Source organism: Lutjanus erythropterus, chromosome 21 (genome assembly GCF_056507025.1).
Source record: "Lutjanus erythropterus isolate fLutEry1 chromosome 21, fLutEry1.hap2, whole genome shotgun sequence".
NCBI classification, from domain to species: Eukaryota; Metazoa; Chordata; class Actinopteri; order Lutjaniformes; family Lutjanidae; genus Lutjanus; species Lutjanus erythropterus.
The window spans coordinates 317,994-333,050 of record NC_139337.1 but is presented as its reverse complement, the minus strand read 5'-3'; the positions used below and the strand labels follow the sequence as shown (position 1 = coordinate 333,050).

Below are 15,057 nucleotides of genomic sequence, written 5' to 3'. Positions count from 1 at the left end.
CAAGTGCCTTTAAAACAATTTTAATAGCTTTTAAAGGGATCATTCAGCTTATTTGAAGTGGGGTTATGTGAGGACCTTATCTATAGTCAGTGTATTAAGTACAGTGAATTTGAGACAGCACACCCCCAATTGGGACAAGCAGAGAGGAGCACCATTAGGGAAGCTAGCAGTGTATTACTGTGGACAAGGTCAGTAACAAAACATATTTTAGCCACCTGAACAAGGTCCACCTAGAAAATAATTATTTCCCATTGTAAATGGCCCACTGGTAATCCAGAGTTTTACTTATGTCAAGATTAACTAACTGAGATTTTTCACTAAACCTAGAATACACCCCTGGTCTTAGCACAGTGCATGAGGAGATGGAGTCCAGCAATCCGCCACTGCTGTCCTCACCGCTAACCTAAAGCATCCATGTACCTGGGAGTGGGAGTCGGCACACCAAGAGGCCACTGCTTCACCATTATTTGACCTGGAGCACGACCTGGACCTGGTGGGTAACTATGTTTGTTTTCTTTGATTCTTTGAATGCTGCCAATAACTTATAGTTATACGTATGGACACAGTAAATTTTGACCACGTACATCATTGGTTAATGTCATCTCTCTCTTCCACTGATCTATAAACATGAAATAATTAACATACATAACTTACAGCATCTTGATTTTTTTTTTTTTATTATTTTCATTTGCAGAGGTAAACATGTAAATGAGTGTTGATCTGTGTTTGTGCACTTGTTCTTAACAGGAAACAAACATGTTCCAGAGATGGAGAGACAAAACTCACAGGAACACACCACTACTATCTGCTCTATAAATCGACCTGTGCCAGGTAAATAAGAACAGCCTCCTCCCATGCATGATATGTGTCTCTTTTTTATTGTGTATTAGTGGTATATAAGCATGTAATGTACACTGTCTGTATTGTGCTTTTTTATATCCGAGGGACAGGAACAGGTAGTGCAGCTATATGTCTTGACTCTGAAAACTGCTGATTTCCAGACATGGCGCTAAAGTTTCCTCTCCTCTCCTCTCCTCTCCTCTCCTCTCCTCTCCTCTCCTCTCCTCTCCTCTCCTCATCGACACCAACCAGATGCACTTATAAAATTAAACAACCGTATAAGGAGGCCTATACGTAAAACGGGAGAGTCTGTGTTTCTCTGTGAGAAACTTTGAGATCTTCTCACAGCAGAGTGAACAGGTCTTTGTGTGAAACACTGCAGAGTGTAACATCATGCTGTTTACAGACAGTCTGCTGTCATTAGTTTGACAGAGAGACAGAGAGGGTCGTGTCTAGAAGGGAACCCTAGACCTGCGAAAGATCGTGCAAGTTTGATTATTTTAGTAGAAATAACGAACACAAATCTTGCGAGAATTGTGCAAATAAAGAGTTAGAGCTTCTAGACACGACCGAAAAAGGTGCGCAGCTCCAAAAATAGAAAATCATATCGTGGTGTTGATGTTTTTAATGTGGCGGGCTGCCATAAATAAAACACTATTCACTGAAACACTGATCACTGACCTGCTGTGATGGAAAAAATTACTCAGATTCTTTACTTAGGTATTTTTACATTGTGGTATTAGTGTGAATACAATTTAAAAATTTTGCATGTTATTGTTTCCTGTATCATCCTGTATTGTATCATAACAGTCATTGTTTTTTAAATTCTTAAGCAACAGACAGTCAAATGTTGTACATAATTCAAACATTATTATATCATAAAGGTAGCTATTGAGTGTTCATTATTGCACTAAATTAATGTTATACTGCTTTATAAAAACATTAGTGTGTGTGTTTCTGTTGTTTCAGAATGGCTCGACCAAATAAGCAGTTTGTAGCAGAAGCAGAATTCAAACATTGCGATATTATAAAGGCAGCTATTGAGTGTGGGGTCAGCTTTCTAACAAACATTCAAATATTCTACATAATTCAAATATTATATTTACATGGCAGGTATTCAGTGTTGCGTCAGGTTTTTAAGTAATATTCAAATATTCTACATAATTCAAAAATTATATTTTCGAGGCAGCTATCAGTGTGGCATCAGCTTTTTAACAAAAATCCAAATATTCTACCTAATTCAAATATTACCTTAAAAAGGCAGCTATTCAGTGTGGTATCAGTCATTCTACAAACATTCAAAAATTCCACGTAATTCAAACTTTATTATATTTTAAAGGTAGCTATTCAGTGTGGTGTCAGCCTTTCTAACTAATATTCAAATATTATACATAATTCAAACCTTCTTATATCATTCACGCAGCTGTTCAGTGTGGCGTCAGGCATATTGTTGCAGCAAGCCAATGCAGCATTGCAGCTTGGCTTCAGCTTGTTGCATTCACAGCGGTAATTTCTTTAGAAATTGCTTTTCTAGTATCTCTAGTATCCTATTTAACTCGACCCTAAATTCCTTCAGGGGTCCATCCTCTTTTGTAAGAATGAGCAGTTTTTGAAGCAATGTGACCTTCTGACCTTTCCTGAGAGTTGGTAGTTAAGGTTTGTTTCATTACTTGAGGTGTATTTCACCGTCAATATTGTTATTATTTTTATTATTGTTAATAGTGATTTTGAAGACAGTTTTGCTCTAATTTTTGGTTCTGAATGCCTTCCTTTCGATATTATTTGGGTTTATTACATTGACACCAGGCCTTTTCTCTGTATTTCAGAATGGTCTGGTGTAAGTGAAGACCTGAGCCGGTGCAAGCTGCGTCCCCCAGCAAGGTAAAAGGACTGCCACAAAGGAGGTGAAACAGCACAATAGCCGAAGTTATAAAGACATTTTTTCCTTATTCTGTGAGCCATATGGCTCCAGAATTCAACTTCTCTGGACTATTTTCATCTTTTGTGACTCTCTTTTAGAAAATAATTATGATATTTTATTTTACTATTGCTTTAGAGCAGGGGTATTCAATTAAAATTCAAAGAGGTCCAGTTAGAGAAAATTTCCTAAAGCAAAGGTCCGGAACATCATAATGTCTAACTTTCTTGAGTGGGCCGAACCAGTAAAATTTAAGTATAATCTATCAATTATTCTGCCAATTAATCAAGTAATCAGATAAGAAATATTCTTCTGCATTTTCTTTTATTACATTACTTTTGCTTTATTTAAGAATAATGGCAATATACAAAAGAAAAGATAAGACAGGTCTATTAAATGAACAACTATAGATTGCTAAAGTAAAAACACTTTAATAATTAATGTAGATTTACTTTTACTGTATTTACTTTACTTTTTTACTTGTTTTTTTTCAAGTACAAAGGTAAAAGTAAAGGTAGTAATGTTTGCAGAAACCACAAACAGAAGATGGAACTAACTCTTTTAACTGAAACAGTCACCAGATGTTTTGTTCACATGTTAAAATCACAACATTTTTCTTCTGGAGCAGGACAGACGCTCCCAGACCCCCAGAGGACAGGGGACTGGTTTACCAACATGCCACCTTTTTCTCCTCTTATGAGTTTGCAGGTCTGTATTTAGTCATAAAAAAAAATAATGATAAGAATACAATTAAAGTACAACAACAGCAATAAAAATGTTGATTTTTCAAAAATGGAAACAATAACATGCAAAATATTAAATTGTAATTAAGTAAAAACACTAATACCACAATGTAAAAAAAACCTAAGTAAAGAATCTGAGTATTTTTTCATCACAGCAGGTCAGTGATCAGTGTTTCAGTGGCTCTCTGTGGATCAGTGAATAGTTTTATTTATGGCGGCCCGCCACATTAAAAACATCGACACCACGACATGATTTTCTATTTTTGGAGCTGCGCACCTTTTTCGGTCGTGTCTTGAAGGTAACGCTTTATTTGCACAACTCTCGCGAGATTTGTGTTCGTTGTTTCTACTAAAATAATCAAACTCGCGCGATCTTTCGCGGGTCTAGGGTTACCTTCTAGACACGACCCTCTCTGTCTCTCTGTCAAACTACAGACAGCAGACTGTCTGTAAACAGCACGATGTTTCACTCTGCAGTGTTTCACACAAAGACTTTATTTGTGTGGACACCCAGGTATGGTTTGTCACGAGTTTTGGTATTTTTATTTTTTAAATTAGTCCGAGAGGACGACAGTATCAGTGATTGATTAGTGATCAGTCTGCCCTCCTCTCCTCCCTCACCTGTTCACTCTGCTGTGAGAAGATCTCAAAGTTTCTCACAGAGAAACACAGACTCTCCTGTTTTATGTATAGGCTTTTTTTATACAGTTGTTTAATTTTATAAGTGCATCTGGTTGGTGTCGATGTCATTAACCATCACGTTAGTTTCTGTTGTAATAAACTCCGTCATTAACAACAGTCTCCTCCACACGCAGCTTCTCTGCAGTTGGTCTGTGTGTTTCCTGATCAGATAAACTAGCGCCGGAAAGACTAGAATAGTTGCGCCAGTTAAAATAAGAGCGTCCCGTAAAAAAATAAAATCTATTAATAATTTATTGGTTATAGGTCCAGGTCCGTATCGGATGGCGTGTGGGTCCGGACTCGGACCGCGGTCCGCCATTTGGGGACCCCTGCTTTAGAGGCTTTGCAGAGGCTGTAAACTGACTCTCCATGTGCTGCTGAATTGTTTGACCGTTCACTTGATAGGCCGTGCAGAAACTCTTTTTGTCCAGCAGATGGAGCCAAGTTATCAGTAACCAGTTATTTGACTTTTGCTCTTTCTCATCAAACAGCTACCCTGACACAGTAGGACGTGCTTTTTTTTTTTTTTTTTTTTTCCCTTCTTTTATAAATTTTATTTAATACTGAAGGTTTTTTTCAATTAGGACTTAGTCTCCATTATTTATTTATTTATTTATTTTACATTTATTCTATTTTTTTTTTTAATAATAATTTCTTTTCTTTGCATTTATATTTTAGGGATTTATTTGTTTTTTTAAGAGGATACAGTTTTTTTCTTCCATAACCCCCCATAAAGGTTTTATTGTGTGTGTGATTTTGGATCGTTATCCTGACCTCTTCTCAATTTGATATCTTCTAGATATTATCACCTCACCTGAGATATAGGTGTGCTGAATAATTATTGGTGCATACAGCACTGGATAAGAAGAGGTCAGGTGACGATCCATGGCTGCTCAACCATTTACTTTTTATTTTTAACGGAGCCTCAGGAAAGGGCCATCCAATTAGAGATTTAATCTCACCGCAGGTCACAAATGTGGTGTATGCCAGTGTTCCCCAACCCTGGTTCTCAGGGCCCACTGTTTAGGTCGGGAGGCTTAAACTGCATTTTCTCACAAAACATGTTGATATACTATTTGTTGGTAAACAAAAAAGCCAAGTGCCTTTAAAACAATTTTAATAGCTTTTAAAGGGATCATTCAGTTTATTTGAAGTGGGGTTATGTGAGGACCTTATCTATAGTCAGTGTATTAAGTACAGTGAATTTGAGACAGCACACCCCCAATTGGGACAAGCAGAGAGGAGCACCATTAGGGAAGATAGCAGTGTACTACTGTGGACAAGGTCAGTAACAAAACATATTTTAGCCACCTGAACAAGGTCCACCTAGAAAATAAATAGTTTCCATTGTAAATGACCCACTCGTAATCCAGAGTTTTACTTATGTCAAGATTAACTAACTGAGATTTTTCACTAAACCTAGAATACACCCCTGGTCTTAGCACAGTGCATGAGGAGATGGAATCCAGCAACCCGCCACTGCTGTCCTCACCGCTAACCTAAAGCATCCATGTACCTGGGAGTGGGAGTCGGCACACCAAGAGGCCACTGCTTCACCATTTTTTGACCTGGAGCATGACCTGGACCTGGTGGGTAACTATGTTTGTTTTCTTTGATTCTTTGAATGCTGCCAATAACTTATAGTAATACTTATGGACACAGTAAATTCTGACCACGTACATCATTGGTTAATGTCATCTCTCTCTTCCACTGATCTATAAACATGAAATAATTAACATACATAACTTACAACATCTTGAAATTTTTTTTTTATTATTTTCATTTGCAGAGGTAAACATGTAAATGAGTGTTGATCTGTGTTTGTGCACTTGTTCTTAACAGGTAACAAACATGTTCCAGAGATGGAGAGACAAAACTCACAGGATCACACCACTACTATCTGCTCTATAAATCGACCTGTGCCAGGTAAATAAGAACAGCCTCCTCCCATGCATGATATGTGTCTCTTTTTTATTGTGTATTAGTGGTATATAAGCATGTAATGTACACTGTCTGTATTGTGATTTTTTATATGCATCAATGGTGTAACATTTTTCTCTTCCTCTCACAAGGCTCTGACAAGATGTGAAGTTGGACACATGTCAATGAAGCAACAAGCAACATCAGCAGTCATCTTGAGCTGGAGTCAAACATGCTGTAAGTCAACTTTACAGTTCATAGATTGTGCATACCATTAGTATGAGCAATAGTTATAATGTGAAAACATTTAAAGGTTCAGTCACTGCTCCTTCTGTTTTGCTCTGACACTCATGAACAACAAACAGAAATCAAGGAGGGCTCCAGCAACATTTGACCGTGCTTTGCACAGCTAAGCCACACTGAGAGGCTACGACGAATACACCTGACAACTGCCTGACCTGTACCTCGTATGCGACTGTGTTTTTCTTTCAGTCATAAACACTGTAGTGTTACAGCATGACTCTGCAAACTGTTGATTTCCAGACAACAAATAACTGTGGGTTGTTTGTGTTGGCCGTCTACATCATCAGTCTTATAGTGTCCTCTCCTCTCGTCACATAACCAGAGCCACATGGACCGAGGGACAGGAACAGGTAGTGCAGCTATATGTCTTGACCAAATGTGAAGTAGGACACATGTCAACGAAGCAGTGCGGTACTGACAGCAACACTTGAGTGTGCTTTGCACAGCTAAGCCACACTGAGAGGCTACGACAAATATACCTGACCTGTACCTGGTATGTGACTGTGTTTTTCTGTCAGTCATGAACACTATAGTGTTACACCATGACTCTGAAAACTGCTGATTTCCAGACATGGCGCTAAAGTCTCCTCTCCTCTCCTCTCCTCTCCTCTCCTCTCCTCTCCTCTCCTCTCCTCTCCTCTCCTCTCCTCTCAGGGACAGGAAAAGGCAGTGCAGCTATGTGCTTTTTACTCAACATTCATTGCTAATCTTCAGATGGACCCAGACCATCTGTAAGTATCCTATATAGCAGGGGTCCCTAACAGGCGGACCGAGGTCCGAGTCCTGACCCACACGCCGTCCTATATGGACATGGACCTATAACAAATAAATTCTTAATAGATTTTAAATTTTGACGGGACGCTTCTATTTTAACTGGCGCAACTATTCTAGTCTTTCCGACGCTGGTTTAGCTGATCAGGAAACGCACAGACCAATTGCAGAGAAGCCGCGTGTGGAGGAGACTGTTGTTAATGACAAAGTTTATTACAACAGTCAAAACTAACGTGATGGTTAATGACATCGACACCAACCAGATGCACTTATAATATTAAACAACCGTATAAGGAGGCCTATACATAAAACGGGAGAGTCTGTGTTTCTCTGTGAGAAACTTTGAGATCTTCTCACAGCAGAGTGAACAGGTGAGGGAGGGAGGAGGGCACATTGATCACTAATCAATCACTGATACCGTCGTCATCTTGGACTGATTAAAAAATAAAAATGACAAAATTGGTGACAAACCAAACCTGGGTGTCCACACAAATAAAGTCTTTGTGTGAAACACTGCAGAGTGTAACATTATGCTGTTTACAGACAGTCTGCTGTCATTAGTTTGACAGAGAGACAGAGAGGGTCGTGTCTAGAAGGGAACCCTAGACCTGCGAAAGATCGTGCAAGTTTGATTATTTTAGTAGAAATAACGAACACAAATCTTGCGAGAATTGTGCAAATAAAGAGCTTCTAGACACGACCGAAAAAGGTGCGCAGCTCCAAAAATAGAAAATCATTTCGTGGTGTTGATGTTTTTAATGTGGCGGGCTGCCATAAATAAAACACTATTCACTGAAACACTGATCACTGACCTGCTGTGATGGAAAAAAATACTCAGATTCTTTACTTAGGTATTTTTACATTGTGGTATTAGTGTGAATACAATTTAAAAATTTTGCATGTTATTGTTTCCTGTATCATCCTGTATTGTATCATAACAGTCATTGTTTTTTAAATTCTTAAGCAACAGACAATCAAATGTTGTACATAATTCAAACATTATTATATCATAAAGGTAGCTATTGAGTGTTCATTATTGCACTAAATTAATGTTATACTGCTTTATAAAAACATTAGTGTGTGTGTTTCTGTTGTTTCAGAATGGCTCGACCAAATAAGCAGTTTGTAGCAGAAGCAGAATTCAAACATTGTGATATTATAAAGGCAGCTATTGAGTGTGGGGTCAGCTTTCTAACAAACATTCAAATATTCTACATAATTCAAATATTATATTTACATGGCAGGTATTCAGTGTTGCGTCAGGTTTTTAAGTAATATTCAAATATTCTACATAATTCAAAAATTATATTTTCGAGGCAGCTATCAGTGTGGCATCAGCTTTTTAACAAAAATCCAAATATTCTACCTAATTCAAATATTACCTTAAAAAGGCAGCTATTCAGTGTGGTATCAGTCATTCTACAAACATTCAAAAATTCCACGTAATTCAAACTTTATTATATTTTAAAGGTAGCTATTCAGTGTGGTGTCAGCCTTTCTAACTAATATTCAAATATTATACATAATTCAAACCTTCTTATATCATTCACGCAGCTGTTCAGTGTGGCGTCAGGCATATTGTTGCAGCAAGCCAATGCAGCATTGCAGCTTGGCTTCAGCTTGTTGCATTCACAGCGGTAATTTCTTTAGAAATTGCTTTTCTAGTATCTCTAGTATCCTATTTAACTCGACCCTAAATTCCTTCAGGGGTCCATCCTCTTTTGTAAGAATGAGCAGTTTTTGAAGCAATGTGACCTTCTGACCGTTCCTGAGAGTTGGTAGTTAAGGTTTGTTTCATTACTTGAGGTGTATTTCACCGTCAATATTGTTATTATTTTTATTATTGTTAATAGTGATTTTGAGGACAGTTTTGCTCTAATTTTTGGTCTGAATGCCTTCCTTTCGATATTATTTGGGTTTATTACATTGACACCAGGCCTTTTCTCTGTATTTCAGAATGGTCTGGTGTAAGTGAAGACCTGAGCCGGTGCAAGCTGCGTCCCCCAGCAAGGTAAAAGGACTGCCACAAAGGAGGTGAAACAGCACAATAGCCGAAGTTATAAAGACATTTTTTCTTTATTCTGTGAGCCATATGGCTCCAAAATTCAACTTCTCTGGACTATTTTCATCTTTTGTGACTCTCTTTTAGAAAATAATTATGATATTTTATTTTACTATTGCTTTAGAGGCTTTGTAGAGGCTGTAAACTGACTCTCCACGTGCTGCTGAATTGTTTGACCGTTCACTTGATAGGCCGTGCAGTGACTCTTTTTGTCCAGCAGATGGAGCCAAGCTAGGGCTGGGCGGTATGACCCAAAATTCATATCACGGTGTTGTGCCGTACAAGGATTACCAACAAAGGCCCACACTTTCTTTGTTCACTTTTGGGGCCTGCATGTAACCATAAAAGCCTGAGACCACATGTGGCTCCCAAGAGAACAAAGGACAGAGTCGACCCCCTTTTTTTGGATGACTCAGCAGAGTCAAACCCCTGCAGAACCCCCGCTGACCGGCAGGGGTCCCCAGGGAACCCACAGCTCCCATTGGGTGAAATCCGCCATGGCCAATGACGTCACGCACAACTATAATAACGCGAAGCGCACCCCAAGACAGCGCTTCCGACTGTGACCCCATAGTCAATGGAGGTGACCAGTAACTGCTCCTAAAGTTAGAAACTCGCCCCCCCGTGGCGACGCTTTAGCAAGAGTTACTACTGCTGTACACCATTAGACGCGTTAGGCCTACGGATTTCACTCGCTGGTCCAGCTGATCTCCTCTCCTCTCCTCCACCCTGTGCGCCGAGGAACGCAGAGCCGCCCGGTACGAGACCACGGACTGACCCTCTCGACCGGATGCCCGCGGATGCGAAGCCTGGCAGATAACTAGGACTGCCGCTTCAAAAAGAAGGATAAGTACACCTTCTTTCCCTGAGTGATTCCCTGCTACGAGCCGGAATCAGCTCACCTCGCCAGAGACCTGCCCCTCGCCGAGGATCGCAGAGCTGGATGCCCGCGGATGCGAAGCCTGGCAGATAAACAGAACTGCCCGCTTCAAGAAGAAGGACCAGGACGCCTTCTTTCCGAGTGATTCCCCGCTACGAGCCGGAATCGACTCGCCTCGCCGAGGACCCGTTAGCCGCTGGGAGCCGCTAACCCCGTTACCTCTGCCGCAACCAGGACGCACAAGGAACAACAACACATCACTTCACCTTCTGCAAAAGTAAGAGGCTTTAGCTCTGGGCAGATATCAGATAGTGTGTGCTTTCCTTTATATCAGCTGTAAGGACTTGTGAATACGGACCGCCGCGTCCGGCTATATGCTGCAATTTTTAATGTGTAAAGATATTGTCTGTGTTACTGCATTTGTTATTCCCTTTCCGCTCAATTGTGCCTGCTTGTGATACAGAGTGATCCGACCTCATCGGACCGCTATTGTGTCGCCTCGCACTCGGGATTGGTCAGTACTTCGGCTGTGTTGGTTCAATGTCCAGATTCATGCCGCTCACCAGCTGAGCCGAGCGCGTCTCTGCGTAACACAGACGGGTTACTGCGCCTCAATACCGCCTGCGTGACGACACCCTTGAGTGCTCTCCTTTCTCTCCCTCTTTCCTACTAACCTACACTTGGAGCCGAGTGACTTGAATCTCCCTCGCTACCTTCTCTCCTCCTTTATTGCGAGTCACGTGAGTTCTTGGCGAGCCGCCATTACGGGTGTAGTCAGTGGCCCTCGCGCGACGTAGTCCGCAGCGTCACCGCCGCCATCTTGCCACGTCTTACCCCCGCTCGGGCTCAACCACCCCCTCTCTCTCTCTCTCTCTCTCTCTCTCTCTCACACACCTCGTTCCCTCACACTCACCTGCTCTCACACACACACACACACACACACACACACTCACACACACACACACACACACACACGCTGTCTTCCACACTCTCTCACACACACACACACACACACCTTTCTTGATGCTTGTTTGTGTAACATGTTATAGTTAATAGGGTTTATATAGCAACGTTGATGTTGATTGTAAATTAATATCATCAGTGTGAATAAATCCTGTTATGCTATAAAGAGAAGTTGTCCTGGTTTTTCGTACATATTGTGATAAAAGCTGGTTGACAAGGTCAGTGCTCGAGCTTTACTCCTTCTTCTGAATATTCTGAGACTGAATTACGTCTGATCATTGGTCCGGGTTTTCCCGGTGGTGCCCCATTATAAGCTAATTAGAATATTATGCTTACCTAATAATTAATTAATTATTAATTAATTAATCAATTTTCTTTTAATAATCCATAATTAATATTATTAATTATGAATTATAACCAATGATCTTATGTAGCTCCTTCCCTGCACAACAACGGTATAAATTGAATCCCTTCACGGTAATGGTATATATCTCGGTATAAATGTTGCGGTGTAAAACTTATGGAAGTGTTTCTGAATGGGTTTTGTAAAACAACAGCAAAGATATAATGTAATTTTTGAGCATTTATTGTGCAGAAGAACAACAGAAGTAAGGATAGTGCCTCAGAAATACAAAAATTCTTACAAAAAAAGTGGATATTGTAAACAGTACTTCAAGTAAGAGAGGTTTTCTATAAGACAAATGGCAAAAACAGTGAAAAGGTTCTGTAATCCTGTAAAAATCTGTAAAAAAAAAATACCAAAGTAAATAATGTGAGTATTTTTGTCATCACAGCAGGTCAGTGATCAGTGTTTCAGTGACTCTCTGTGGTTCAGTGAATAGTGTTTTATTTATGGCGGCCCGCCACATTAAAAACATCGACACCACAACATGATTTTCTATTTTTGGAGCTGCGCATCTTTTACAGTCGTGTCTAGAAGGTAAGTCTTTATTTGCACAACTCTTGTTTCCGTTATTTCTACTAAAATAATCAAACTCGCGCGATCTTTTGCGGGTCTAGGGTTCCCTTCTCGACACGACCCTCTCTGTCTCTGTCAAAGTACAGACAGCAGACTGTCTGTAAACAGCACAATGTTACACTCTGCAGTGTTTCACACAAAGACTTTATTTGTGTGGACACCCAGGTTTGGTTTGTCACCAATTTTGTCATTTTTAATTTTTTATTTTTTAATCAGTCCAAGATGACGACGGTATCAGTGATTGATTAGTGATCAGTCTGCCCTCCTCCCCTCCCTCACCTGTTCACTGTGCTGTGAGAAGGTCTGAAAGTTTCTCACAGAGAAACACAGACTCTCCTGTTTTACATAGGCCTCCTTATACAGTTGTTTAATTTTATAGGTGCATCTGGTTGGTGTCAATGTCATCACGTTAGTTTTGACTGTTGTAATAAACTCCGTCATTAACAACAGTCTCCTCCACACGCAGCTTCTCTGCAGCTGGTCTGTGCATCTCCTGATCAGCTAAACCAGTGGCGGAAAGACTAGAAAAGGTATGCCAGTTAAAATAGAAGCGTCCCGTAAAAAAATAAAATCTATTAATAATTTATTGGTTATAGGTCCAGGTCCGTATAGGACGGCGTGTGGGTCCGGACTTGGACACACATCTTGCAGATGACATTTTTCTGCTCAACATCCGACTTTTTAAACCCGAACCACGTCCAATATACCGCGCAGCCCTAAGCCAAGTTATCAGTAACCAGTTATTTGACTTTTGCTCTTTCTCATCAAACAGCTACCCTGACACAGTAGGACGTGCTTTTCTATCCCCTTTTCCTTCTTTTTTCCCTTCTTTTATAAATTTTAATTAATCCTGAAGTTTTTTTCTATTAGGAATTAGTCTCCATTAGTTAATTTTTTGTTGTTTTTTTTACACATTTATTCTAATTTTTTTAGTAATAATTTCTTTTCTTTGCATTTATATTTTGGGGATTTATTTGTTTTTTTAAGAGGATAAAGTTTTTTTCTTCCATAACCCCCCCCCCCACCCATAAAGGGTTTTATTGTGTGTGTGATTTTGGATCATATAGGTGTGCTGAATAATTATTGGTGCATACAGCACTGGATAAGAAGAGGTCAGGTGACGATCCGTGGCTGCTCAACCATTTACCTTTTATTTTTAACGGAGCCTCAGGAACGGGCCAGAGATTTAATCTCACCGCAGGTCACAAATGTGGTGTATACTATAGTGGGAAAATTATATGCTGAACTGGTCACTGTTGTTCCTCAGAGTTACTTCTCATGTATTGTCAGGCACTAATTGGTTACTTGTCCTTGAACACACAGCTGTTCTCCCTTTGGAACAACAACTTCTGATAACACAATCACATCCTGACTCTCCCACTAAGCACTTCAGGTCCATCCTGACCCAACCTCCTTCATCTCCTAACCCTATAAGACAGATTTACATTCTTGACTCATTATCAGTTCCTTTTACACTTTCCGTGTGACTGTGTACTGGTCCTTTGCAAAGCTCTATTGAAACACCACATCAAACACCAGACAATTTTGGTCATGGTGTCTGTCTTCATTTTCAGATTTTCCACCACAATTTGGTGTCAGAAGTGGGATTGTTTGTCTGAGGGTTTCTGGACTCGGGGTCGACGGTGGTAGTGCACACCCTGAGGAGATATTCCCTTCAGCCTCAACCTCCCCACAAAGACGAGTGTAGAAGCTAGCCTATTACTTAGCCCCAGAGACGTTTAACCTGGAGTGACCTGGCTGACGCGCTTGACTCTTTGTTTTATAACCATACGCTGTGCCGTTCCTTGAATTAATCCACAGGTCATTCTTCATTGCAGCAAAAATAATTTATTTCCCTCATGCAATCATGAATGATGTCCATTGTTGTTTCAAAAAAGAAAAGACCAAACATTCAGCTACGGCGTGACAAACATTTTGCGCCTTAGCAGTCCTGACAACAACAGTAACCCAGCTACCTTTACACCTGAGCATTACAAAGGTACAGTGACACCCTATGTTCAAAACAGTGAACTACAAGTCAGCCTTTGAAATATTTCACCAACATATTTGGCTCCTACAAAGAGTGAGAAGGATGGCCTGAGACCAAGACCAGACTCACTCAGCGCTACGATTCAACAATTCTGACTGGTGAGAATCTGAAAATTTATTTAATTGACTTGAAGTTCAGAAAATCTTCAAATCCATTTATCTCCCTGTCACCAGTGAGATCCAACATGGGGGAAATGTACTCAAAGTCCTGAATTTCCCTGTGATGGAGACAGCAGGGGCTGGCTCACCTCCCATCACCATCAGATGGAGGTGTAAAGTTTGCCACTGAACTGACTGTGTTTTGACATTTCACAAATGGTAAAACAAACATGTATAACATGGGACAAAAGGACATGCTGTGCATGCTGAAAGCTCCTCAAAGCAGGAGAGAAAAAAACAGAGAGAAAGATCTAAATATGGCAGCATTGACTATGTTCCAAGGACGTTCTATGGAGGTCTAAGTACAGCTGATCCAGATGTTTGTTTCCATTGTGGCAAAAAGGGACATTGAGCCAAACACTACCCAAAGACTGATCCAACTCAAAAGATGACTGACTCGCGGCGGAATCATGAGACTCAATATCTGACCATAATGTTCAAAATAATCCTGTTTTGAAGGTTTATCGACAAAAATTACCTTTGTTGTCTACATACTCAGATGTGTTCAACTGGTACCAGACACACAACACACATTTGCCTATTTACATAAAGCATGTGACATCATAAACACCCCAGCCTTTCAGAAGATCCCTAAAACTGATATTGGTCTAATCAGAGGCATGCAACCAATTGTGATCACACCAAAATCTAATTAAAGGCCCTGTCAACCATAATATCCACTCAACCAAAAAAAAAAAAAAAAAATTACACCAGTCTTTAACACTTGATTAAGGGCAGGTGTAATCATTCCCTGTGAAAATTCTCCTGTATGCACACCAATTTTCTCAG

General features: G+C 40.1%; 1 long non-coding RNA gene across 1 annotated transcript; it reads left to right on the top strand.

Moving 5' to 3' along the window:
* The first annotated feature begins 267 nt into the window (after nt 1–267).
* On the top strand, nt 268–7,136 carry LOC146307152 (uncharacterized). Its single transcript, XR_014772703.1, has 5 exons — nt 268–493; nt 6,255–6,339; nt 6,468–6,569; nt 6,728–6,898; nt 7,060–7,136. It is a non-coding gene; the product is annotated as an uncharacterized LOC146307152 (long non-coding RNA).
* Nucleotides 7,137–15,057: the final 7,921 nt, after the last annotated feature.